The sequence below is a fragment of the Pygoscelis adeliae genome, unplaced genomic scaffold, assembly GCF_000699105.1.
Source record: "Pygoscelis adeliae isolate BGI_AS28 unplaced genomic scaffold, ASM69910v1 Scaffold76, whole genome shotgun sequence".
NCBI classification, from domain to species: Eukaryota; Metazoa; Chordata; class Aves; order Sphenisciformes; family Spheniscidae; genus Pygoscelis; species Pygoscelis adeliae.
In genome coordinates this window covers 833,585-838,258 of record NW_008825111.1, presented here as the reverse complement: position 1 = coordinate 838,258, position 4,674 = coordinate 833,585, and positions in this window count along the sequence as shown.

The window sequence follows — 4,674 nt, the reverse complement described above, 5'->3', positions numbered from 1 at the left end:
AGCAAATCAAGCAAAACCACATGTTTATTCTTTGCCCTTTCCACCTATGAGTTCCTCAGAGTTCTTCTATAGGAAAGGGTTGTTTCGGTAGTGCTGAAGGATTTGACTGATCATTGTAGCAGCATCACTAAAGATAGTGCCAGCTTGTATTGAAAAGAAAATGGCCCAGAAACATCCACTGGCACAACTGCTCCCGCTCATTTTTTCTCATGAGCAGGAAGAAGTCTGCCAGCACTGCTGTTAGCAATAATACTGATAGTGTGTACATACTGAGGATGCGACCCATTCTTGATGCTGCCTGTGCTTACCTCCTGAGGTCTTACTTAACTAACTTACTGCTACAGCTCTTGAAGCGCACCATTGGCCAGCTAGACGGTGTAATCAGCGTTTTGTTGATTACTAATGACAACTACCAAACAGATTAAACATTTACTTTTGCATTATTCTCTCATGTATAGCGTAAGGAACATAGGCGCCTGACTCTGGCATATGGATTCCACTCCATAGGCTGAAAATTGGACACCATCAAGTGCCCAAGTCTTGCTGGATCTAGATACAAGATGCGAAGTAGAGAATAAAACACAGCAAGATATAAAGTGAGATAACTTGCTATTTAGAATATCTTCCCGTTTAAACATCCTAGCAAACTGCCGATGTAGTTGCCAGACACAGATGCAGCAAGATACGTTGTAAAGTCCGGGTGAGATTATAAAGACAATAGTTCTATAGGCAAATGAGGCTCTGCTACTGAGATGAACTTGGTTGTAGATAAATACATGAGATATAATGGAACTACTGAACAAATAAAGTAAACCTGAAGTGAATGCCAAGTTTGCTATTAATATGACTATAAATAATGAATCTGAATCCAAACATAAAAAACAATTGCTAGGATGGAATGTCAAAACAGATACAATAAAAAAAGGAATTACCCCCTTTGGCATATTGTTTTCCACATTGTTATCTAATGCATCAAGTTCTATCATCACTCGGCAGAATGGACCAGTCTAAACCGGAAGGGGAAGAGCTCAACAAACATACTTCCAATTCCGAAGATCCCGGAAGTATTCCCCCATTTTAAATGTCATCATCAGACAGCACACAGTGAGTCATTCTTAATGGCACCTGAATCAAAACACCTGTTAGTGAGTACATATGGAATGTGAAGATGCTTGTAAAGAACAAGATCATAATTAAAGATGGATTAATTCTAACAGAAATAAGAGAAATAGAACAGATGGTTTACATATTTGTGGGCAGTTATGTTTTTGTGTAATGGTAGTGGAGATGAAGATTTGTAAACAGAATGACTGTATAAAGAAGGTTGGAAGGGACCTTTGGAGTCTTTTCCTGACCTCTAGGCCAACGCCCCTTCTCAAAGCAGGAGTAGCTACAAAGTTAGATCATGTTGGTGAAGGCAAATAATGCCAACATTTGGTTGCTGAAAAGTTACCTGAAATAAAATGTGAAGTAGTATTTCCCTGTATATTTTGCCATAACTGGGATAACTGATATTCATTGCTTTGATCACATGGAACGAATTTAATGCTGCTTTCATAGAACTGGTATTTTGTGGCACCTACACATACACAAAGTAAGGATCGTTCATATGTATAACAAAGAACCCTGGCAGGTGGACAAAAAGTTCCTTTTATTCAGGCCTGGCCCCTCTTTGTATAAAATCCTGACTCCATTAAATCAATGGCAAAACACACAAAGATATGTGAAACTTAGCTTATTCCAATGTTGCTTTATCAGGAACTGATCAGCAATCCCTAGTGATGTTTTCCCTTCATTTCCGTAACAGTTTTCAACAGAAAGCAAAACAGATTTTGTTTTAATTTCTCAGCTATTGTCTTCTGAGTATGTAAACAAAAACAGATTGTGAGAATCATTAATGTGCACCTTTTAACATGCAACAGTGAGTAAGAGTCAGATGAAACTCATAATGCTGCTATTTATACCTAGCTAAATAGTTCATTGTTGCTGCCAGTGAAGAATTAATTTGATTAATTACATGAGAAGCTGATTCATTCATCTGAGACCTGTCTGGAAATATTACAAGATACAAGTACCACGTCTGATGGCACTTAATGTTTTCCAGATACAATTTTAATTTATATGTTTGTGGAAGCAAAAAAATCACTCTTACCTGGATATACTTCTCCTTTCATGCCCTCTTCACCTACTAATATTTGCCTTCTATAACAGGTGAATAGGTTTGGAAATATTCTAGTCTGTTTTTAAACTCTTTCTTGTCTAAATAACTGAAGTGTGCTGGCAGCTGTCCTAGTTTTCCCTCACAGTAGTTAACCCTCTTTTACTTTGCTGATTTCCTATTTTAATTCTAACTTAAAATTCCTAAGTCATATTTCAAACTGTCAGAATAATCTTTTATTGCTAAAATAAGTGACTGGACATTAGGAACTCCTAGTTCTAAGTCTGCTGCTTATTATTTACCTTGAACAAAATTTCTTGTGTTTGCTACTTTGTCGTAGCCCCATTAAGACATCTTGGTCTTAGTGAGGAGGGAGGGAAATACCATTTTTAAAAATTTCACAATATGTACGTATGGAGATTTCTTATGAGCATAAATCTGATCATAAGCTTTCTTTTTTAATATATACTAATATTAATCATATTAATATTAATAATATTAATATATTAATATATAATAATATATAAGTGCCAACAACCATTTGTTCACTTAGCTAGATTTTCACCCCTCTGCACGTTAACTAAGTAATACTTATTCGGTCAAGTATCGTCACTTACCAAAGAGGAGTGCCTGGTATTCAAAAGGCAGTAGGATGATGATTCCCAGTGATTCCCGTTTTTTCTGTTGGGAATACCGAAAGAAATGTTATTGTCAGTACTGTCTCGGTATGTGACAGGATTGGCTCCATCCATGTTTGGTACATAAATTTAGCCGTTTATGATTGAGGATCACCACTAAGGTAGTGCTGAATCATAGCATGGCCAGGAAGTAAAACAAATATATAAGGGGGATAGTATAATAATCCTGTACTGTTTGGCTATTGGAACAGCCTTTAGGTTGTTTATTTTTAGGCAGGAAGAGGTTTCACCCTTAATCCGAATGGAAACCTCCTGTTAATGCTGTTGGGATGTCAGCTTCTGAGACAAGGGCAGTCCAGTCCTCAGTACAGGAAGACACTTAAGTACCCGTGTGTCACCCGCTACTCGGGAACTCCCAGAACTGAAACTAGCATTAACTGCTGTTTTTCATAGACAAGTGATCTTTTATACCTTGTTAAGAAGACTCCTTGCTGTACAGCTTTGTATTAAAATCCTTTCACTAAGGATTTAATTCCTTTTCTATGTTACATTGTATAATTTCAAGCATCTGAGTTAGACACGGTCATCCACAGATACTCATTACAACCTAGTCTATTGGCTAACTTACAAAACCTGGCATACTATTGCCATAAAGTATCAAATATCACAGGGGTTCGTGGATAACACAGTGCTTGCTAAGTGTGGCATCAGTACAGCAGGCCAGATTCCCTGCCTATACAAGTTGCCATGGCTTCAGAAAAGTAATTTTCTATTCTCAGTAAACCTGTGTATCTATTACATCTGACCTAGACCACGATTTCTTTCGTAGCTTTCTGACAGGAAATACTTCTGACTTGTAACAAAGTACAGGATTTCTCTATTCCAGACAAAACTGTTTTTGTGGTATGACCAGATGATCTTCAGCAGTTTTACCCAGGGAAAGAATTTTTCTCAGTGATTCCAAATTCACTTTGATCATTTCGTAGTAAGAAAGTCTTGATAACTCTGAAGCTCTGATATATCTTTGTTTCTCCATTAATGAAGTGTATTAAGGAGGTTTAAATTTATAAAGACTTTTTAGTGAATTTAAAATCAATATTGGATGCGAGTTCTGTTTTTTCTCTTTGTTGTATTTGTACAACATTAGTTATGTGAGCTAGTTGTTAAATCACTCTGATTTCTCAGGAAAAAAAGTAAGCGTATGATGCATATAAAATAGGAGGACGGATGTTAGCGTTGATGGGGAAAAAAGTAAAAATCCTAAAGTCTATCTGATTCCATAAGAAGTATAATTACCGGTGGCCTCACCAGTGCTGACTTGGGGGGAAACAATCACCTCCCTTGACTTACTGGCCACACTGTGTACATAGCCCAGTATATGCTTGGCCTTCACTGCTGCACGGGAGTTTGCATTTGCCTCTGTTTAACTGCATGATATTTCCACTGGCTCATTCCTCTCGTTTGCTGGGATCCCCCCCCCCCCCCCCAGTTTGTATCATCCAAAAACCCAGCAAGTGTGTGTTCCAGCTCATTGTCCGGGTCAATGATAAAAGTGTTAAATGGCACTGGCCCTAGTATTAACGCTGGAGGAACGCCACTAGTAACCAGCTTCCAGTTAGACCTTTGTGGTGGGTTGACCCTGGTTGGATGCCAGGTGCCCACCAAAAGCCACTCTATCACTCCCTTCCTCAGCTGGACAGGGGAGAGAAAATATAATGAAAGGCTCGTGGGTCGAGATAAGACAGGGAGATCACTCTGCAATTACCATCACGAGCAAAACAGACTCGACTTGGGGAAAATTAATTTAATTTATTACCAATCAAAATCAGAGTAGGATAATGAGAAATAAAAACTAAATGTTAAAACACCTTCCCCCCA